General features: G+C 44.3%; 1 non-coding gene across 1 annotated transcript; it reads left to right on the forward strand.

Annotated features, from left to right (window-relative positions):
- The first annotated feature begins 13,388 nt into the window (after positions 1–13,388).
- On the forward strand, positions 13,389–13,462 carry Trnak-cuu. Its single transcript has one exon. It is a non-coding gene; the product is annotated as a tRNA-Lys (tRNA).
- The last annotated feature ends 10,802 nt before the right edge of the window (positions 13,463–24,264 follow it).

Here is a 24,264-nt window from a genome sequence, read left to right on the forward strand (position 1 = left end):
ACACTATGAAATAGGGAAACCTCTCATCTTCATTCAGTAGGTCTACATCAATGAATTCTTTGGAACTAGAAAATAATATGCAATTATAAAATTCATATGGAAGCACAAAAGTCCCCGAATAACCCAAGCAGTCACAAGCAAAGAGAGCAATGCTGGCACTCTCCCGATATTTGAGCTTAAATTATATTACAAGTCCATAGCAACAAGCCCCACAGTACTGGTACACATATAAATATGTAAACCCAGAAATAAATCCACACGGCGACAGCCCCCATTTTTTTTTGACAATGGCGTCAAAAGCATACTGTGGAGAAAAGGCAGCCTGTGTAACAAATGGTGCTGGGAAAACTGAACTGATACATGCGGCATGGGGCCTGTCTCTCATCCTGGGAAACAATGAAGTAATCTACAAACTGAGGGGAAAATCTTTGCCAAATACACATTGAATAGAAGATTATATATAAGGAGCTATGAAAAAGAAACACCTAACATCCAAGCAATAAATATCAAGTGTAAAATAAATACTGAAAAATTATTCAACATCTTTAGCTAACAGCGAAGTGCAAAATGAAACAGCCTTGAGATTTCATCTCAACCACCAAGAAGAGAAATCACAGCAGACACACGCAGGAATACATGGAAAATCAGCTCTTTTCAATTACTGACTCCTGCACTCACTGTGGACATTAGTGTGGAGGTTTCTCAAAAATCTAAACACGGAATTACCAGAGGACCTAGCTGTCTCACGTTTGCCTGAAGGACTCCAAGTCAGCACAGCATAGAAACACCTGCACAGTCATGTTTATTATAGCACTGTACAAACTGCCTGACCCCAGTTTAGATGTTCTCAAAAGGACGAGTGGATAAAGAAAATGCGGTGCATACATACATAGCTTGTCCCCAAAGAGAAATGAAATGACATTTGCAAGGAAACCAGGCAGAACAGGAAACCAGTATGTTAGGCAAAGTGAACCAGACTCACAGAGACAAACATCATGTTTTTCTCTCACATGGGAAAAAGTAGATTTAAAACTGTGTGTGTGTGTGTGTGTGTGTGTGTGTGTATGTGTGTGTGTGTGAGAGAGAGAGAGAGAGAGACTTCCACTGAAAGAAGAAAGGTGATTTTAACAAAAAGACTCAACTAACAAAGTGCTCCAGATGTGTAAGTCTCAAAAACATCATAAAAGATCACATGTCCTTCCAAAAATCACCCATACCATGGTAATGGCTCCCAACAAGAATAGTCTGGCAAACTTCCAGCCAAAGAATTTAAAAAAAGGAACTTTGTTTAAACTCAAAGATGATATAAATGTACTTCAAGAGGACAAAAAACCAAGAGCTGAAAGAAATAAGGAAGACAATTGATGGAACTTTCTCCAAACAGGCCACATATTAGGACACAAATACAACTCTTAACACTTACAGGAAAATTGAAGCAACTTCCTGTATTCTGAATGACCAAAATGGAATATAGCAAGGTATTACCGGGAATAGACACTATGGAAAGTATACAAACTCACAAAGACTAAACAACACATTACTCAATGATAACTGAGTGAATGCATGTTTTTTCTGTTCATTACATTAATTTAGAGAGAGGGGGGGAAGGGAGAGAGAGAGAGAGAGAGAGAGAGAGAGAGAGAGAGAGAGAGAGAGAGAGAGAGAGAGAGAGAATACACATGGGTGAGTGAGTGCTTGTGTATGTCAGCAGACAATATACAGGAGTCAATTCTCTCCTCCTGTTAATGTGGGTCCCAGGCCCAGGGATCCAACTCAGGTCATCAGGCTTGATAGCAAGTGCTAGTTGAATTGCATTTAAGCCTGCGGCTAATTTGGGAGTAAAGCTGATATTTTTACAACCCTGAATCTCCTAATCCATGAATATGATATGACCCTCCATGTACTCAGGCCTTGGTTTCTCTCATGAATATTATAATTTTATGCTAATTAAAACAGTATTCTTTCAAAGTTTTGCTCACTTGGTGCTTTTGCTGTTTTCATATTTTTATGTACAGCTGGTCTATCCAGTGACCTTCAGAATGTATGTACAGATGATAATAGTTTGTCTACAGACTCACATTTACTATGAGCACAACCTTGTTTTTTTTTCAGGTAGTAACAATTTTCTTCTTTTGACCTTTCTACACTATTTAAAATATGCATTACAATGCCTAGAAGAGGTGTGAAAATAGAGAACCTTACTCATGCCCATTTCTTAGGAAGAAAGTTTTCAATATTTTGACATTTTGAACAATACCTGATGAAAGATTTTTTTAATTAAAACAAACACTTTATCTAATTAAGAACATTCTCTTCTGTTCCTAACAGTATTTTTTCACATGTACACATGTGGTGTGTGTGTTTGCGTGCGTGCATGTGTGATTTGTGTGTCTGTGGGTGCATGCATGCCCGTGTGACAGAGTTTGACACAGGATGTCTTCCCTGAGGCTCTCCACCTTCTGTCTCGAGGCAGGGTCTCTCACTTGAGCCTAGACCACACTGGCTGGGTGAGTATGGCTAGCTAGCTTGCTCCAGGGATTTTGTCACCACCTCCAGGGAGCTGAGATTACAGAGTAGCTACCATGCTTGTCCATCTACAAAGAGCTATTTTAGGAATCATGAGTGTGTGTTGACTTGCTTTAAAACGGTTTCTGTGTCAGCTTAGGTGAAGCAATGGCCTTCTCCTTCATTCTGACAATATGATGGACTGCAGTGAGTTTGGATGTGAAGCCACCCTTTCATTCCTGCCGCAGATCCAATTGCTCATGAGTCATGGTCCTTATGCTCTTTCACTGACTCCAAATGGCTAATTTGTTATTTTTGCCTCTGTGTCCACAAGATGTATTAATCTGTAATTTTCCTTCATGTGCAGATTAGTTTTGGGGGTCAAAGTTGCAATAATTTAATTTTAAAAATTAGCAAGTATTTTCTCTTAATGTACACAAATGATCATATAAAAATGTCATCTCCCCCCCCCCCAAATTGGGGACAATTCACTTGGGAGAAGTGCTCTGTGCCTAGAGATTGTTTTATGTGGATATTGTTAACTACAGCATCATTAACAGGTATAAGACTATTTCAAAGCTTGTTATTTCTTCTTATGTCAGCTTTTGTAAATTTGGAACCTTTGAGCAGTAAATTGTTCGTAATATGCTGTAGTTACTTTCCAGCATTTGTAGGATATGGTCTGGTGTCCTCTTTTTTATTTTGATTGGCCAATTTGCCTTCCCCCTTCCTCCCTTCCTTTTCCCCTCCCTCTCTCCATTCTCCCTCCATCTTTCTCTTTAGCAGACTCCCCAGTATCTGCCGTTTGTACTATCCTTTTATTTGTTCTTTGTGTGGCCTCAGGTTAGAAACTGTCCGTTGGAGCCTAGCGGGGTCGCTGGCACACAACTGATGGCAGTGACTGTCCCTCCCCCGGAATCTAGCAGCAGCTGGTAGCTCAGCATGGAGGATGGGGCCCCATGAACCTGTGTGGACCCAATACAGCACCTCAGCTGCTGAGCCCCTGGGGCTGCCGTGCCAGCGCCACGCCCTGAAGACAGTGTCTCTCTGTCTTCCCGCTCTTACACTCTTCCCACTCCTCATCCTTGATGCTCCCTGGTGGTCAAGAAGGGGGTCCACAAATGTCCCACTTAAGCCTGAACACTCAGCTGTCCCTTGTACTCAGCGTCTTGAGAAGCCACCAATCTGCCGTCTCGGCCATCCACTGCATAGAGAAACTTCTTTGAGGCTGAGAGCAATGCTTGTCTATGAGTATAAACACAAATATTTAGAATGCAGGTTGAGCCAAGTCAGTTTAGCTAAACGGTGGTAGCCAGCTCCCTGATAGAACTTCATGGCCTCCAAGGATGGGGTTCTCACCACATTGGCTGTGCCGGGAGTATATGCCTTCCTCAAATCTAAGGTGAGAGAATCGGTTCTTGTACAAGGCTGACTTTCTTAAATGTTTTGAGAGATGTTTAAGGCAGGCTGGTTTTCTTAAAATGTTTATATTTCACTAACTTCTCTTCGCTTTTATTATTTTCCTTTAGTTTCTTTAGATGGAATTCCTACTGGCTTTTTTTTCCTCCTGACACAACTCGATTTTGTGCTTTGTTCTTTTAGATATTTTAAAATATAAGCATTTAAGACTATAAATTTTCTTCAGAGACTTAACCACATCCCCATATTTTGATGTCATATTTTCACTATCATTTAAAGCTATTTTTCATTCCCACTGAGGTTTTTTTTTGCTCTGACCTATTTAAAAGTATATTGCTTAATTTCCAAGCATTTTTGGAATTTCTAGTTCTTTCGTTATTGATTTCCAGCTTCATTCTTCTGTGGTCAGAGAACAGATTCTGAGTAATATCAATCTTTTGAAATTTGTTTTGACTTCTTTTCTGGCCGGCATAAATGTTCCACACATATCTGGAAAGAACAGAAATTCTTGTGTGCACAGTGTTTGGTGACAGCATGGTATCACATTTGTTATCTGTGCTATGTAGATCTCAGATACATTTACTGCCCACTCCCATATATTTTCTTGAGATACATATGATAAAGTCTCCCACTGCAAATGGATATGCCTCCATTTCTTTCCTTCCTCTTTATTCTTTATTTTCCCCTATTCTTTATTGTCCTTCCTACTTCCCTGGTTGCTCCTTATCTGGGTCTTTCTTGGCCCAGAGTCCTCTTACTGGGTCCTCACAGCCATTTCTCTGTGACTCACTCTTCACACGACTTCATCTGTCCTTGACGCTTTCGACACAGATGTCCAGCTCTGCCTCCGGTCTCGTCCCTAACATCAGATACATGTGGTCAATGTCCACATCAGGGTTGAGATGCTGATGAGCAAGTTGAACCACTACTTCCAGATCTGAGAGTCCCATGCACATGTCCACGAATTCTTTCTGTCATCTTCCCTGTGTAAGAGGTGTCAGCCTCATTAGTCACCAGAGAAAGGCAGCACATTGGGACATCAGCACCCACACAGCAATGGAAAACTGTATAACAACTGTGGGGACTTAGCACAGTTGGAGCTCTTGCCAGCTGCCTTGGGACTATAGCTGCTTCAGAAAACTTATACTACCTACCAAAGCTAAATATTTATTTTATGGAATGGAGATGCCATTCCAGTGAATGTACACACACACACACACATATATGTCCTCAAAAGCCTCCTACAGAAATATGTCCTGAAGTGCACTGTTCGTAATATCTAAAAGCCAGTGTCACCATTTTTATTAGCACAGACATATCAGACTATGGAATAAAACTAATGAACATAATACCAGACCTATACATATTTTTTTGTGAATGAATCCAGTGAAAACTTGAATCTATTGAGGAAGACATCTAGGAATAAATGTAACTGGCTATGTCCATACCCATGCCCATGTCCATCAGAGAAGAATAAATAGGGTTGGGATGGGCTTCAATGGGATATTAACTGCTTGTTGTGTGAAAAACCTTGAATTTCATCCCCTATAAAACACACACATAAGTATGTGAATAGAATGGAAAAATCTTTACATGTTAAAACATTTGAACACAGTACTGCTTTAAGAATGCACAAACACTACCTTACACTTCACAAACCACTGTGGAGTTAAAAAATTGAAACACAAAATTGCACGCATTGCATTATTCTACATGGACAAAGTTCAAAGCCAGAGAAACTAGTTTAGAGTGGTTATGAGGGTCGTGACCAACAAGAGGCACAGGGGCTTCTCAGGTGCCAGACGTCTGTGCTTTGGTCTGAGAACTTGTTAGACCCATACTCATATGGTGTGCGTGTGTGGTGCGTGTGTGTGTGTGTGTGTGTGTGTGTGTGTGTGTGTGTTACACCACCATTAAAAATTCACTGAAAAATAAAAGGGGGACAGTCACACAGGGCTCCTGTCATTTAAGGCCTAAATAGCCAAAGGCCCTTTTTTATCTTGTTTTTGTTTTAAAAACACAAACAACTGTGTTGGTCCATTTTTCACTGCTATAACAAAATACCCAAGGCTGAACAATTCTTAAGAAAAAAAAATGTTTATTGAACATATAATTTTGGAAATGGGAAGCTCCAAGTTTGGTAGTCCCTATTTGTTTGGTCTCTAATGTGGCTCTTCTTGGTCTCATTATACCTTTATAGATGGAAAATGTGAGAGAGACGCCACATAGTGAGAGAGGGAGTCAAGAGGGATTCCCTTCAAGGAATTAACAAGGGTCCTGGAACAACTGTGACTCCCCAGTGGGGACTGTGTTCCCAATAACCTCATCACCTCTGCTAAGCTCCTTCCCCCAAAGTCCCAGCACAGCCACATTGAAGACTAAGCTTCCAATGCACAAACCCATGAGGAGCACACACAGAGCTTACACAAGCCCCAGCGGCAGCCACTCGGGTGCCTATTCACCTCTCCAGGAAATACTCACTTAGTGCCTGTGGGTGAGCAACTCCACAGTATCCGGGCCTGACAGTAGACAGGATGGGTTAGGTCAATGGACTGCTTGCCCTGACTTCTAGAAGAACTGCCCCCCCCCCCCCCCCAGGCCTAGCAGGGGCTCCCAGCCAGGGAGTGAGGAGAGTATTGAACTTTCCCTGGCTGCTTTCATTCAGGGTTATGACAGGTGGCCGTTCCTTCCTTCTCCATCCCACTCTGATTTCTGGGAGCTGATGACTGCACCCTCCCTTTGTGTCTTGAATCCCAGGGCCAGTGTTGGCTCTCACTTGGGGCCAGGACTGAAGTCTCATAGACTCCCTGCTGTTCTCTAAACCTTGGGCCTACCCTCCCCACCTTTATTTTTATGAATTAAATTTATTTATTTATTTATTTTACATCCTGACCACAGTTTCTCTCCCTCCTCTCCTCCCATCCCTTCCCCCTCTGTTCAGAAAGGGACAGGCCTCCCATGGGTGTCAACAAAGCATGGCATATCATACTAAGCTCCTCTCCTTGTATTGCAGCTGAGCAAGGCAACCCAGTATGAGGAATAGGTTCTGGAAGCCAACCAAAGTGTTAGAGACAGGTCCTTCCCCCACCACTAAGAGTCCCACAAGTAGATCAAGCTACACAATTGTCACACATATGTAGCGGGCCTAGATCAGTCCCATTCAGGCTCCCTAGCTGTTGGTTAAGAGTCTGTGATCTCCTACGAGCCCTGGTTACTTGTTTCCATGAGTCCATGCGTTCTCTTGTGGTGACCTTGGCCCTCTATATTTTATACAGTCCTTCCTCCCTCTTTGCCCAGTGCTTGGCTGTGGATGTCTGCATCTGTTTCCATCAGTCACTGGATGAAGGCTCTCTGATAACAACTGGGGTAGTAATCACCAATCTGATCACAGGAGATGGTTAATTCAAGCTATGTATACAGTATTACTAGGGGTCTTAGCTGAGGTCATCCTTGTACATTTGTGGGAGTTTCCCTCGTAGCACAAAAAATAAAAGACCCAGAGACTGATATCAGCATTCAAGCTGAAAGATCAGAGAAGCAAAGCAACTTGCCACTAGCTCTTACCTCTACCTCGGGCTGAAAGGGCTGTCCTGTCCTCAGCATGGCTGGAGAATAAATCTCTGAGATTGAGTACTGAATGCCCTGCTCCTGTTTTATGTACCTCTCTAGGTTAAAGCCTGGGATCCCAAGTGCTGAGATCTCCTTTGTATGAGCCGTTTCTCTTTTAGATTGATTCACTCTAATGTAACCCTGGGTGGCTTTGAACTCACAGAGATCCATCTGCCTTTGCCTCCTGAGTCCTGGGATTAAAGGTGTGTGCCCAGCTTCTATAGCTAACTAGTGTGGCTGGTGGAATTAATTAATGGCTGTGGCTAGCTTTGCATTTTGATCTCCAGTGGCTTTATTAAATCATAAGCAATGTTTCACCATATTCCCTTGCACCAGGTTTTTTACCTGACCCCAAAATGCACCCCTCTCCTGAATCAAGACGTCTCTTTCATTACTGTCCCCCCAACCCAAAACTTCATAATCCCATTCCTGCCAGCCCCCTGTCTACCCAGTAGATCTATTTCCCCTTCCTGGGAAATCCATGTGTCCCTATCCCTCTTTGGGCCCTCCTTGTTACCTAACCTCTCTGGGGCTGTGGATTGGAGCTGGTTCCCACTTTTAAGCAGACCTTCATTAAAATCCTCAGAGCAGACATTTCTGGTGCCCTGTTTCCTATCAGGACCCAGATAAATGCTCAAGACGAATTTCAACGGGGGGGAGGGAGAAAGAAGGCTTCTACAAAGAAAACTACATCTAGCAATATGCAAACGCAGTGGAGATAGCTGCTATGCAGCAGTGCTTAAGCAATAATAACCAAGAGGAAGTTCACACACGTTTGGTATGTTTAGAAAATACTTTCCATCTGAGCTTGGCGAAACCTACGGGGCGTGAGATTTGTGGAATGGAGGGGATAGCAGCTGTGGCTTTCATTATGGTATGACCGAGATCGCCTGGCAGGAGATGGTGACTATGAGCAAGGTGAGAGAAAGCTTCTCTGAGGATTGCAACAGTTTGTCCAGGGCACCAGACAGCACGCAGGACCAAGTGATGAGAGGTACCAGTTCGTCCTCCCCATCCAGGTCACATCCAGGGCTTGCACGGACAGACTCCTTTCCTTCAGAGCTCAGATACAGTGTTGTTCCTGAGTCTTACTGCTCTCCAGGAAGGGGTCATTATGAAGCATTTCCCAAACTGTATGCTCACCCACATCACTTTCCTAGAGAGCAGCCTTGTTTGTCTCTCCACTTTACATACTCCACATATGTGAACTCCATCAAGCTCAGAAGGAAAGTATTTTTTACATACCAAATGTATATGGATTTTGATGTCATTCTTCCTTAAACCGTATGGCACAGCAACTATTGAAATTGCATTCACAGATCACTCCGACTATGTAATCTAGAGATGACAAAGTATACAGGAAGGTGTGCAGGAGTTACACAGAGTGCCATTTTATATAAAGGACTCAAGTGAACATGGATTTTTACTATCTGCTGGAGTCCTGAAGCCAATTCTCCAGGGATCCTGATATAGATGACTATAATCTCAAGAGTCCTGTAGCCATATGTATTTAAAATTCTTTCATTGTCTATAGTCATGGGACCTAGCACTGAGTTGCAAGAAGATGTTCTCACATGCTATATACATTGTATGCTCATACTGCCCCATCCACACCCTACACTCTCCTCTTTTATCCTTCCCCTTCTTTTTAAGAATGGCATTGGGATTTAGGTGGGGAGTGAATCTGCAGACTGCTTCCAGTAGGATAGATGTTCTCACCATCCCATCCATGAGTGTAGAAGGCTTCCTATCTTCTGATTGAAGATCTCCTGTTTCTCTCCTCAGTGTTGTGGTGTGTTCATTGCAGAGATATTATACTTGCTCCACTAGGTTTATTCTAAGGGATTGTGAATAGGTTGTCTCCATGATTTCTTTCTCAGCATGTTTATTATTTGTATGTAAGAAAGCTACTGATTTGTTGTGTTAATTTGTACCCTGCCACTTTGCTCAAGGTGCTTATCAAATCTAAGAATTTTCTGGGATGGGTTAAAGAGACAGATCAGTTGATAAAATGTTTGCCTTGCAAGCATGGGAATTTGTGTTTGATCTCCAGAATCCTTCTTTTTAAAAAAGGGAGCAGGGAGAGTATGGTGACACCCTTGTTATCCAGCACTGGGGAGGCAGAGACAGACAGATCCCTGGGGCTTGCTGGTCAAGCAGCCCACCCTAGTTGGTAAGTTCCAGGCCAATGAAAGGGTCTCTCTCAGCTCAAGGCTGTTCTCTGTCCACTGCATACACGTGTGTGTGCTCCTTTCCTATTTGTATCCCTTTTACTTTCTTCTCTTGTCTTACTACTCCAGCTAAGGTTGCGAATGCCATAGTGAATACTGGAGAAAGTGGATACTTCAGCTTCTTGACCTTAATGGAAATGCTTTGTTTCTATTGGTGTGATGTTGGCTACAGGTTTGTCCTATATAGACTTTATTATGTCCCTTCTATTCATAGTCTCTTAAGGGCTTTTATTCTGAGTAATGTTGGATTGTGTCAAAAGCTACTGAAATAATCATGTGATTCTATCTTTTATTTATTTTATGTGAGATATTACATTTCTTTTTTGGTGCTTGTTTGTTTTTTTGAGACAGGGTCTCTGTGTAATCCTGACTGTCCTGGAACTCACTCTGTAGACCAGCTATCCTTGAACTCAAAGAGATCTGTCTACATTTGCCTCTGAAGTGCTGGGATTAAAGGTGTTTGCTACCACTGTCTGGACTGTATTACATTTCTTGATTTGCATATTTTGAACCATCCATGCATCTCTTAATGAAGCTAATTTGATCCAGTAAATGATCTTTCTGATGTGTCCTTAAATTTGACTTGCAAGTATTTTATTGAGAAAATTTGCACCTATGCTTATCAAAGATATCGATCTATAATTTCTTGTGTCTTCATCTACTTTTAGTTACAAAGCAATCCTAATGACTTCCTGAATTTCATAGATATCCCTTGTGATGGCTCATTTTTCACCTCTAATTTTATTAATTTGGGTCTTCACTTTCTTTTGGTTCATTTCACTAAAGTTTTTTGTCAATTTTGCTTATTGTGTCAAAGAACCAACTCTTTGTTTCATTGATTCTTTGTATTGTTTTTAGTTGTCATTTCATTAATTCTTGCCCTGCATTGACTGCATTCACTGACTTTTAGTTTGACTTGCTCACTTTATTACAAGACTCTAAGTTACACTGTCAAGTTATTTGACAGCTTTCTGATTATTTTAATGTAGCAATAAAATTATCTTTCAGGACTGCTTTCATTGCATCCCACATCGTTTGCTTTGTTTTTATAGTATTTGTAATTGAACCTAGGGCTTCAGACATACTGGGCAATCATTCTATTACTGGCCTATAACCTCACCCCTTAGCCATAGTTTGTAATAGAAAGACATATGTGCTCTTGCATCCTCAAAGCCTGGGGTTGGTTTCCAGCACCACATAAACTAGGCAATGTGGCTCAGGAACCTGTTATCCTCAGCTATATAATGAGTTTGAGGCCATCCCAGGATACAAAAGACCCTGTCTCAATAAACCCAAAAAGTGAGAGGAGAAGAAAGAAGAGAAGAAAGAAGAAAAATAAGTAGGAAGACTTAAGTTTGATAATCTATTTAACCCAGTATCCAATCAACACTATCAGCAAAAAAGGACTAGCAGGGACTAACACTAAGGCTCTCACACATGGTGTGTTTTCTCTGCTTTCAGCACCAAGTTCTCAGTGACAACATAGGGCCACCACTTCAGACAGCATAACTATACAGTACCCTGTGGTCCTGGGCACCATGCATTTCAAGTGACCCCAACCTAAAGAAGACTCATGGCCAGGAGCTTCCTCGTATAGAGGCTCCCAAAAAGGTTGTGAAAGTTGATGTTCTAGAGTCTGTGTGAAGCATCTGAGGAAATATGGAAATATGTGAATTCATTCAAGAATGTGTGGAAAGGTTTGTCTCGAATGGTGTCACATGTCACACAATGGCATTCAGTCAACAACCTACCCATACAATGGTGTATACTTGGTAGTCTGGGCATATTGTCTGTTGTAGGCTAGACCACCTACGTTTTTTTTTACAAGCATGCAATCTGACATTCACACCACAATGAAGTCACCTAACCCTGTAACTTACATCTGAGGAACAGGGAGTTACGTTTCATACTTTTTAAAGTAGGTAGCTACAGGAATTCTTCTTGGAATATTTCTCTTTAGGATATTGGCCTCTTCTTTCCATGTATTAATTTATTGATCATTTATTTGCATCTGTGTGGACTTGTGAATGTCCCTTCTGTACTGTGAGCCATACAGCATTGACTGTCTTTGTTTTGTTGTTCTGACTATTGCAGCTTTAACCACAGAGAACTCTTCCATTTACTCAGTAACATTTGGTGTAGGTATATCACCACTCAGAGAAGACTAAAAAGGCAGTCCTTCTGAGATGTTTATCCCTGCCTTCTGAGTTTCATTCACCTGAACTCAGGCCCCTTGATTTTGTCTGAGTCAAGTATGGGAAGACTAGCTAAGGTCACCCTATCACTTTTCCTGGAATTGGACAGGGCAGCTAGATGTGTGAGATCCTCGTGTGTGAGCCTCTCCATGTTCTGAAAGCTCAAAGCCAAAGGCAGGCTAATTACATACCTCAACACACACCCAAAAAAGACATCTGAATGGCGCTGTCTCATAATGAAGGGGTTCAAGGCTCCATAAATAGTGCTCCCTTCATCCTTGACTACCTTGGATATAAATTAGAGCTTCCCTGTGCCACTGGACATGAACTCACTACCCTGCCCCACCCCGGTGCCCACAGACCATCACCAGAAGTCCATGGAAGACCCTGACATCAGGGTCTGAGAACACTCACATGGCCCCCACAAACCAGGCTGAGTGTGAAGGGCCACTCATGACATGGCATTGTTCTAGAACCTGGGTGACAATCCAACAAGCTTTACATTGTCTATGGATCGCAAAGGAGAGTCGGCATGTGGGCAGCAACTACACAAACATTCTTCTCCACTGGGGACAATCTTGAGAAGTAAGCTGGAAGGAATCAATAGAAACTGTCACCCCCACAGAAGAGCAAGTGTCCTGAAACGTTGACTAGGGTCTAACACTTTACATTCCAGAATGCTCTGGCAGGCAGCTGGGTTTCACCTGTGGTAATATGCCCATGGGTTAAATGTGTAAGTTGCTTATGGGAGGAGGTGATTTCAACTTTTATTTCGGTGGTGTACTCAGTCATTCAGCCACCCAAATCGAGGGCATGTTTCAATATTCCCATGATGCAGAGCAAACTGCCGGTGCTAGCAAAGACATGACACAGTTTTTTTTTAAGTTCAACCTCTTTCTCTTCCCAAAGTCCTTCCAAAATAAAACTTTTCAATAAGATATCTCAAACTTATAAACACACATATCCTGCAACCTCTCAAGTACCTGATTCTTATGGAATAGGCACCATGCATCATTTTGTTATGAAGATTTGTTACAAAACATCCCAGAATCCCCTGAAGCCTCTAAATACAGAGTAGTTATCTTTCTCATGAAGGTGACAAAATACCAGGCAGAGACAACTGAAGGGAAGATATAGCATTCGGACTCACAGTTTGAGAAAGCTTTTAGCCCACCATGATGGGATGGCAGAACAGAGGTGCTCTGTCCCCAGTGGCAGACACATGCAACAGAGGCTTGCTAAAATGTCAACTGGCCAGGAAGCAGAGCTAAGCAAACCAGGGAAGCAGAGAAGCAGGTCTGACCTTCAGAGGCTAACCATCTACTGACACACCTCTGTCAACCAGACTTCACCTTTCCCAGGCAATCTTGAAGAGCTGAGGGCAAAGCTCTCAGATGCGAGCCTGGAGGTGCCGCAGGTTCAAGTAACAGTCTGGCTAGCTCAATTGGGTAGAGCATGAGACTCTTAATCTCAGGGTTGTGGGTTCAAGTCCTACGTCGGGTGCCAGATATGGATACACAGAACAAGATCCACGGAACTAGGCTCAGTGTAGGTTAATATAATTTTATTCGGGGAGAAGTCACTTACACAAGAAGCCGACGACCACCGCAAGTCCCCACTCCAGGGATCCACCCCGACTGAAGCAAGAGAGAGCAGCCTGTCCCCTGACCCCAGACCTAAAACCACTCTCCATCACATCCGAACCTGTGACCACACCCAAATAGGCATAGTCAGCACTGCAGATGCGGGCGGGGTGGATACCTCACTACAACATCTCTTTGTATCCTATGCCTCACTTGCTCTCATCCATCATGTCTCATCTGTAACTATGTGTAGAGAGAAGCCTTTTCCTTGCTAGTCGCTTTGGTTTTTCCCCACCGGTCGCCTGGGCTCTGCTGTGTTGTAGTTCCCAAATAACACACAAGACTCTGTATTAATTATGAAGCTGTTGGCCTTGCTTGTTTCTTACTGGCTAGCTCTGACGTAAGTATTTACCCCATAATTGTTAATCTAAGTATTTCTCTTACTGGAGAAAAGTTCCCGACATCTTACTTCCCTGGCGGGCTACATCGTGACCCCCTGTGTTTCTCCTACCCAGAGTCCTCCTCTTCTCCTAGTCCCACCTATCTTGCTTCCCTATTGGCCAACAGTGCTTTATTAACATATGCACAGGACTTCCCCATCAACTATGCCCTTTCTCCTTTCCCCTTCACACCCCAGTCTGCATCAGCTTGGCCCAGGCCATCCTGGGAAGTATGTGGGAGGAGAAGCGGGTATAGAACATGAGCTTCAGAGGAGGCTTCTTAGCAGAACTGTTAGGAAGGACGGTGGCCCCAGGAACAGACAAAGATAGAGTGAGGAGCTGAGACCCAGGGTCTGACCTGAAGAGACAGATTCAGCCTTCAGAAGACCACGGCAGGTGCATCCATCAGAGGAATTACATGTTCTACCTCAACTTTGTTTTTCCTAAGCCTTTTCCTCGTAGCAAACATGATTAAATCAGGGTGTTTTTTTTTTTCTCCTTAGGAACAAAGAAATTGTGGAGAGGCTCAGAGTTAGTGGCATGACACTGGGAAGGCCACTGTCAGAGCTCTCCATGATCAGGCTGCCCACTGCCATGAAGGTTCAGTGCTGTACATGTACCAAGCATGTAAAAAAAAGACGTGTGATAAGTTCTAGTACACTTTGGCAGGCATCTGGGTTTGGAATTTCACCTTTGGGAGCTCCACTGATGTCTTAATTAGTGTTGTGTGGATGATTGCTTTGGGAGACAGAGACTGAACCAAGCCATAAACAGAAAGAGGGAGTGGGATAAGACCCCAAACCATACTTATTTGCTAAATTTACATCTGAACTAAATTTAACCTTTTTACAGAACCCGAATGGACTCAGCCAAATATGTCTTATGACACTAGATCCCTCCTACCCATCATGCAGTTGCTATCTTCAGGTGAAGGAAAGGGCCCCTGGGCCAGGTGAGGTCATGAGTATTGAGGTACAATAGCAATTCATTCCCGTGGACCCTTCTGAAAGGATAGCATTAGCTTCATTTGATGCAGAGAGGTATCAGGATTCAGAGAGGTTAAGCAACCTGTACAGGGTAACAGAGCCAGGAAGCACTTTATGTGGACTGGCTTTGGATGAAATGTGACAGGAAGCAAACGTGTGTTCCTATGGCAACCTCAGCTGTCATTGTGTGTTGGATGGACTGGTTCAGATCCCAGGTTACCTGGGGTATGCAGAGGGAGTGAGTGAAGGAGGTCAGGAAACAAATTCAGTCACAGTCTCCAGACTCAAACTTCTAGAAGAATCTGACAGTATCTCTAGGGAGCATCCTCTCAGAGAGTAATGTACCTTGCTTGCTTGGCTTGGAGTGCCACTTTGAAGACTGTGGGACGTTTAGAAGGTGGGACATGGCTGGTAGGTTATGAGCCTAGCCTTTAATGACTGAGCTATCCCTCCAGCCCCTACCGGGTGTTTCTTATCAGTGTGTTTTGGGATATTCGACTGTGCAGTGAAAGTCTGAGGCTGTGTTAATAAAATTAACCTTGGATCAGTGGGTGGAGCCAGTGACTAGTAGACAGAAATGAGCCATAGAGAACATGGAGCACCCAGCAATACGGATAGAGAGCCGCAGGAAGGAGGGGGGGGGACTTAGAGTTTCAAGGTCTCTGGCTTGGGATAAGTAGAGACACTTTCCCTGCCTCATCTTTGGCTGGAAAGGAAGGGGAGCTGGCTGCATCTCAGCTTCTCAGGTCTAGCAGGTTTCACCCCTACCTCTGACTCCAGAGAACAACTTAGATAAAGACAACATTTGTTGGCCAGCTGGTGCCAACAGGTCTGGCTAAGCCAGGTGCTGACTTCAGGCCACGAGGAGAAGACAGTAGTTAAAATATCAGTAGATTCAGGTGCGGCTCCTAAGCAGACAGAAAGACCACAGTGACGGGAAAGAAATGAATACACAGAGTGGGAAAAGTCCCTCCAGTCGGAGCGGCATTGTGGGAAGGTGCTTTCTTAGGTAGCATTGTGCATGCCAGGGTGGGAGGGTCATGTGACACTGGAGCAACTACTTTCTTCAAAAGAAGGGTATGTGGTGGACCAGTTTCCTCTGGGGGCTTCTACACCCTTTCCTGTGGCTGCCAGGGGGCTTCAAACTCCATACATTTCTTCCCCCACACAGGCTGCCAATACTAACCGCCTCCTCAGCTTCTCCAGCCTGCAGACACCCTCACACAATCTCCACAGACCTCGCCATGCCTTCTAGTACCAACCTCCCCTTCAGTCCATCAGAAGAACCAGTTTAGTCTTGTTTCCTGACTGCTCCCCGGTGGGAAAACAAAGCACACCAACTCCAGAACTCGGGTTTTGTTCTCAGTGCGACCAAGGGGGGAAAAGCATTTGTTTTGAGGTGGAGCAAACTGGTGCAGCTTGTTCTGATTTTTTTTTTTTTTGTTCAAGGTTCAAGCCAAGTCCCTGCTCCAGACAGAAGGAATGTCCCTGGAATGCTTCTTCCAACTAGGGCTCTCAACAGCTGACAGAGCTGGGTGTTCAGACAGAGGCCACCTGCTCTGCAGACACCCCGGGACTTCCCTGCAGCTCTGGTGCGGAGGGCAGAGCTAGGCTGCACGCATGGCCCCATTCTCTGAGCTGTGCCACCACCTCCTATGGGTAGAGCCCTCCCCACACATCAAGCAGCAATGTGGCTGCATGCCTGTAACCAAAGGGATGGGGCATGAGGAGTCAGGGTCACTGTGCAAATCTGCCAGGGTCTCCACAAGTGAACACAGGACCTGGGATTTGGAAGGAAGTGTCCGCAGTCTTGGCGTGCCAGAGGAGACCCTTAACCACTAAACAGCATTGTTTGGTGACACAGGAAGCACAAGGCATGTGACATGCTGTGGAAATGACCCAAGGGGATCCGAGTCAAGCCAGCCTGCACTCAACAGCTCCAGCAGCAGCTGGCTCAAGGGGCCCAGTGGTGCACATACCCAGGATTCCTTTGGTCATCTCAGGTTCAGATCTCTTGCGGGCCACTCAGCAATTTCCACCCCCCCCCCCAGCCAGGAAGTCACACAGCGGCAAGGTCCAAACATGGTAATGGTGGTGGGGGATCGTCCCCAGGGATGGCCCCAGGAGACAGAGCAGTTGGATAACCATGCTATGAGTCACCAACCAGGAATTCTGAAAGGAAGATGTGATCCCACTCTGCCTTGCATGGGAGTCTGCATATTGAGGGATGTGCAAGACCGAGCAGGGGGTTGATGGAGCTTGCCCAGACTGATGGAGGAGGCTGTCCACTTCCAGCCAACTGGAACGGTCACACACAAACTGGCAAAAGACATGAACTGGAGCAGACAGCCCCTGCCCAAATGCCTCTGTTTCTCGGGGTTCTTTCTTTTCTCTCCTATGCCTGCCTTTTAGTCAACGCAACAAGAGCTTTATCAAAGGCGATCTTGGATCCCTGATAACCCAGTGCCTCTACCCAGGAGACAGGCCATGCTTGTTCTCTTTTGGCCACTCGGATAGAACAGGCTGCCTGAGACACAGCCCAGAAATATTTTTCTTGTGCCGGCCGTCCAGGAGGGTTAGAAGCCAACACGTGGGATTTCAGCTGGGAGTGCTCTGTGTTCAGCTCTGCTTGCTCCATGCTGGATTCAATTAGAAACTTCCTTACACTTGTGTCTTCATTAGTTCTACACTGCAGCGTGCAGGGGTGGCTGTCAACTCTTAAAAAATTGTGCTGATCTCCCCACCAAGGATTCAACATTGTCCAGATCTGTTAAAAGGGAAAGAGGGAGAGGGAGAGAAATGGGTATGGCATTGATTCACAAGTCCCCAGTTCTAGTTATATAAAACTAATTACTGCAACCTAAGATAATTGCTTCCATATCCAATATTCACAGAAGGCAGAGAGAGAGATGGGATCACTGCAGATCTAGGCACTCTGGGAACAGATGTTTGGCTACAGCCAGTCATGGACCAGGGTCCATATATGCTTCAGAGACCCCTCCCTGCTGGCCAGTTAACAGCACACAACAGTCACCACCTTTTCAGGGGCAGAGCTGCCCTGGCCCCCATCCATGGAGTTTCACAACCTATTAGTGGTTCTTGGGATCACAGGTCCCATTGTGTCTGCAAGTGAGTCTCAGAGTGCTGAAGGTGGTGGAGGGCAGAGCTCAGGTGAGCACGTAGCACCTTCATGCAGCTTCATAAGCCATGTCAGAGAGGACAGGGATGTGGGGAAGGTCTGTAGATCTTCAGGAATGGTTATGGGAGGAAAGGATGATGCTAAGAGTTGGCATCATGGGAAGAGAAAGGCAGACCAATCCTGTGTGTGTGTGTGGGGGGTGTGAAACCATGTGGACCAATTCACAGATTCAACTCCTGGCTCAATGTGAGATTGAAACTGCTCTGTTTCCTGCTTGGTTTAACCCAAGATCCTTTGCAGTTTCCATGTCTTCTGTAGAATGACCTTTCTATCCTGGTTTTGCTTCACAGACAAACATTAAGCTTGACTTGTGTGGCTTATTGAAACCTTTCATGGAAGCACTGCCTGTCCCCCACCCTCAGGCAGCTTCTGCCGATGGGTCCCCACCCACTTACCCAGAAGAGATTCTCAAGCCATGTGTGATGACATGTGCCTGCCAACTCAGCCCCCAGGAGGCTATGGAAGGAGGATCAAAGAGTCAGGTCCAGTCTAGGCTACAGAGTTCTTGTCTCACAAAACAAGCAAACAGAAAAGATTTTGTAGGTACCTGCCCCCCAACTCTTGTCCGCCACAGCTCCCCATGTACGTGGGAGGAATGGTAAGACTGATTATGGGGTTGCACAAGGAGACCAACACAGCATCCAGTGGCTGCTGTTGTCTGTCTCGTTCAGGTTCACAGAAAGTTGGGAAACACTGTGTGTGTATAAATTGACTTAGCAGCTCTTACATGGGTTCTTTGGCCACTGGCCCGGCTGCTGTAGCACCCACAGTAGAGAAACTGGGATTTCTCTTTGTGCTGCCTCTGGTTTTGTAGCCTGACATACTCTGCCCATGCTTCCCCTCACTTTGGGCTCAGTCATCAATCAATCTTCGGGAGTACGTCCAGGCCTGGCAGAGTCCTCGGGACTGTTTCCCTATTCCAGAGTCTACCAGTTGCTCCAATGAGAGGTTCATCCCAAGGACATGGAATATATTTTTAAATAAAAGGACAAAAAAATGTAAACGCTTGAAATAGCCAGATAACCCACTAGTTCCTCACTGGGCACACCTTACTGCCTAAGGAGGCTTGGGGTGCTCTGGGAACAGAAAGGACTGAAATCCTAACAGCTGGAATTGGAAGAGCCCATTGATGTGTGGGTGGGGCTGGAGGCTGGCTGGGGTGACCTTGGTGCCCCTCAACCACAATGCAGCACACAGTGCTCTCCTAGATGGGAGGCTCAGGCTGGCACATGCTCCTTTGTCATCAGCTGGTAGCAGTTGTGGTCTGAAAGGGTAATGCTCCCAGTTTGAAAATCCACAGGAATAGCATCTGACTTTAGTCCATGGTCCCGCTGGCTGGGAGGAAGCTGCTTATTTGTGGAATCGTCAGGGTGTCTGGTAGTACTGTATGGGAGAGTGGAAGGATATCTAAAGAGAGATGCTGACACCATCTTTGTCTCTTAAAGTTACAGAGGTTTTGGTCTTGGCTTACTTGATAAGGATTTAACTTGATAGTAAAGCCAGTGGGTGCCCACATAAAGCCAGTGGATGACCACATAAAGCCAGTGGATGACCACATAAAGCCAGTGGATGACCAGATAAAGCCAGTGGATGACCACATAAAGCCAGTGGATGACCACATAAAGCCAGTGGATGACCACATAAAGCCAGTGGATGACCAGATAAAGCCAGTGGATGCCCACTGGAGGCCATGCTGGATGGAGGAGGGTACAGAAATCTTACCTCACCACTGCTCTGTGGTGCTTGAGCCCAAATCAACCCACAGAGATAGACGGACATAATTGTATTCATTTAAAAATAATTTTTCTAGATGCTATTTAAAGTACCTGGTATATCCTGTAAAGAAGATTAAAATCCCTGCCCCTGTGGAGAGAATCCATGTGGTGCTGAAGCTTGATCAAACCATGCCTGAAGCCTTAATGTGTTTCTAAACATTTGAGTTACACGAGCCATTAAGTTTCTGTAACATCTGAGTTGATTGGGGGAGTTTTCTGTTTGCTTGTTGCAGAACATTTTAATGGCTACTGCCATCTTTTAGAGAATGGGCCCTTGAGCTAAACTCTGACTTTCTGTGCATTTCTTTCCACATTCAAGGGAAGAAGAGCTACTGAGGACAAAACCAGTCTGTTTGTCTGTCTGAAACACTCATCCACCTCTGGGTGGCTCACAGATCTTATAAATAGCCAAGAAGTAGATTTAGGCTGGGGGAAAAAGGAATTTTAAAAATTAAAAAAAAGATAAAAGGAAAGGGGGAGAAGGAATTCCACAGGAAATTGAAATGGAATTTGAGAGACAGAAAGCAACATGCATCACTGAAGTCTGGCCAGAAGAACCAGCTGGCCAGAACCGCTTCATTATTAAAAGCACCAGATGAGCCCAGAGGAAGCAGGGACCCAGCACTTTCCCAGGCTTGTCATCGGAGGGTTGCCTGGTGGCTGGAATTTCTGAGTGTTTGTAAGTGTGAATGTCATTCTTCATTCATTTGGTTCCTGATGGTCATTTGGGAGAGATGAACTTAAGAGTCCTTGCTTGTTTTCCACTCTTTAGGACCTACAAAAACCCCTCACTGACTTGGCGGTTAAAGGAATGTGTTCTGTAACCCATGGCCATGAAACTTGGCGGTTAAAGGAATGTGTTCTGTAACCCACAGCCATGAAAGTCACATCTGTGTCCCTTGCCTGTACCAGAAAGCAATCAGCAAATGAAGGGTTGCCTTCAGTAAGGCGCTACGGTTTGTCAAATGCAATGGACATTCTATGACTTCACCTGGTGGTGTTGGGGACAGGCGGCCGGGGGGGGGGGTGTATATATGCTCTGCACCTCACCCTGCCAGCCCTATCCAGTCTTCTTACAGTTCTTGCAGGGCTTAAGGATGATCACATGCCACAGCTTAAGAATGGTCACATGGCTCAAAGCAAAGCCAATGGGAATCCAGTCAACAAGCTCTGTTGAACTCATTGATTAAGACCTTCTTTTTCTATGGGCCTGTTTTACCTGCCTTTGCCCAGGTTGTGCTGATGGGAAGTAGTAGGAAGTCACCTCTGGGTCCCCAGGCTAGCCATTCCTGAAGGAAGAAGTATGGATCTGTGGACTCTGCATAAGCCGTTGTGCTTAGTTTGCTATTGCTTGGATGCACCTCTGCGTGTTTCCAGTGTTTCAGGAGGCAATTAAGAAAGGAAGGCAGCATGTTCAGCATGGGTTGTGTCTCAGAGGGGGCCCAGGACAGTAGTCATTCTTTCTTTGGACGGCCAGCTCCCAAATGATGACAGGAAGATCTGTTGTTAATTATGAAAGCTTGCTCTTAGCTTAGCCGTATTCCCGACTAGCTCTTATAACTTAAAGTCACCCCTTTGAATTGATCCACCTTCTGCCGTGTGTCTCCTTACCTCTCCTCCATCCTTTGCTTCCGACTCCCTCCTCTTCTTGCTGGTGGATTCTGCCTCCTGTCTTCCCAGAGTTCCTATTTCTGCCCCCAAGTCTTGTCTATCCTCTCCTGCCTACATATTGGCCATTTGGCTCTTTATTAAACCAATCAGAAGGTGCCTTGGCAGAGACACATCTTCACGGTGTATGGAAAGATTATTTTACAACACAGGACAGTAGCCTCCTACTTGTCATCGAAAAGTGCCCTGTAAACGCCATCCTGGATGCAGACAGCAGCTCTCCCCAGACACCAAAGATAGACCTTGGACTCTCCAGCCCCCAGGACTGTGAGAACTAACTTTCTGTTCTTTTTAAATAACCTGGACTGTCACACTAGGTTATGGCAGCACTCAAGGATCATGGCACAGCTTATACTTGTCTATACCTTCACCATTTTCAGTCTCATACCACCATACAAAGGTGATTGGGTGTCCCTAGCTACGTTCCCTTTGACACAACAGGAGGAGCACCTCTGTGGGACCCTCAGTCATCTTTCAGGCTTCGCTTTAGAAACAAGCCATGCTTGCCTATGGCTGTTTCACCCTGAACAGCCCAGATCAGTACATGCTGCTATTGTCTCACTACAAACCCCTGGTTCTCCTACAAGCTGTGTTCAGTGAGCCCACCCCTTTCTAATGGGGGTTGACTTTTATTTTTAGTGTGTGTGTGTGTGTGTGTGTGTGTGTGTGTGTGTGTACCTTCTGTGTGCCTTTGCCTGAGCTGACTAGAAGAGAGCAATGGACCCCCCACCCACAGAACTGGAGTTATTGTGAACCACCTTGTGGGTGCTGAGAACTGAACCCAGGTCCCCTACAAGAGCATCAAGTGCTTTTGACCACTGAGCCATCTCCCAGCCCCCAGGTACTGAGGGTTTAAACTCAAAACTCTTAGACAACATTTCCTGTTAAAAAAGGGGGAAAACATTAAATGTGTCTAACCAAGTGGATCACTCTAGTGATATTAAAAATGTTAAGGTACCGTGAATTTAACACTCTAAAAGACCCTGCACCCCACTCAGAAGACTAACAAACTTGAAGCAACTTTAATTCCATTTACTTCAGCCAGAGATTAATGCAAACTCTTCTATACAAATTATACAAAACATATCTATCTCTAATAACATTTGTGAGCTTCTGTGCCTTCATAGCTAATAGCTCTTGACTAAATAAATATCTGAGATGTCCTGTATTATAGCTACACAGTAAGAGACAGTTATGTTAAAAGAAAAAATTTTAAATACTACATAGTTACCTAATTTCTTATATAATGTAACTTTCCATTTACCTTCACAAATTAAATCTGGAACAATACCAAGATAACAAATATCAAGCTAATATTCACAAATAAAAATGATACTAAGTTAGATATTAAAGACCAACCTGTCCTAAGAAGTAGGGGCAGCCACTCCACATGAATCCAAAAGAAAAACCAAAATTAAAGATAATAGTTTTGTTTAAATACCCCAAGGAGGAAACACAATAGTTCATAGAATAATAATAGCTGTAAACACAGTGAAACATATTGCCAGTCTAATTTTTTAATGTTTAAATTTTATTATTTAAAATGCCCACTTCCTTTATCTGTTACCTTTGCTTAGTTAGGGCAGACTAACTAAGGCATATTTTAGGCATATTACTTTTACTGTATGCTACATTATGTAAAATACAGAGGACTTTGAAAATCATGTCTGGATCATAGTGTCTTGTAGATTTTAATAGATTACCCAGGACTTTCTTCCTTAATGTCTTTACTGGCCATTCCTCTCCTGAATACACTCACCTTCTATTGCCCAGACCCTAGGAATGAGCTTCCGAGCAGTGAGGGACATTAGATAATATTTAATAAAACAGCATACCTCCCCATGTGCAGAATGTGATGCTTGGTGAACAGGGGAAGCTGTGGAGGAAAATTCCTGGAAAGTGGCTAGACCACAGGCTGATTAGAATTCAATGATTTGGAGAAGTGGTTGCAAGTCCAGGAACTAGTTCAAATTATCTTGGGCTATCTTGACCCCCTAATGACCATTGATTACCCAGCTCTGTATGCGACTTAGTGTATTCGTGACTATTAGGTAAATCCTTCGCTATGTTCTAATTGACTCCTAGTTTCTGCCATCCAAAAAGCTGAAAATGTGATCAGACAGTATCTGTGGCCCGTGGCTGGTCCCTGCATTGCCCTGTTTGCCCACCTGGTGTTACCGTCAATGCATTTGAAAAGTGTCTTGACTTGGATTTTCTTTGTTATAAAGTTTCATGAAACTTACCACATGGGAAATGGAATTTTGGGCAATCTGAATCTGTGTTCCCAGGCCATGGTTATTCATATTAGGCTCCAGAAAAAAAATATCTCTTTCCCCCTCTAATGTGAGGACCGTATTTTTGCATCAACAATTGCTAATTACTTTCAAATAAGTATGTTCAAAGCAAACATTAGGAAGAAGAAAAAGTCATTTACAGGCCCAGTGAATCCGAAGTAACTCTTGTGTTTATGGATCTGAGTAGAGAGGGTTCATGATGACATTTCTAGGTCGGTATGTTCTAGAACCGACTCAGGTCAGGGACACATGGATGTGATAGGAATGGACAGTTCACTGTGAAAGAGAGATTGGGGGTGGGCTATAGAGCTTTGACAGGACAGAGACATTCCCCCACTCCACCTCCCAGGGCCATGACCC

This window comes from Mesocricetus auratus, unplaced genomic scaffold, assembly GCF_017639785.1.
Source record: "Mesocricetus auratus isolate SY011 unplaced genomic scaffold, BCM_Maur_2.0 Super-Scaffold_100007, whole genome shotgun sequence".
Lineage (NCBI taxonomy): Eukaryota > Metazoa > Chordata > Mammalia > Rodentia > Cricetidae > Mesocricetus > Mesocricetus auratus.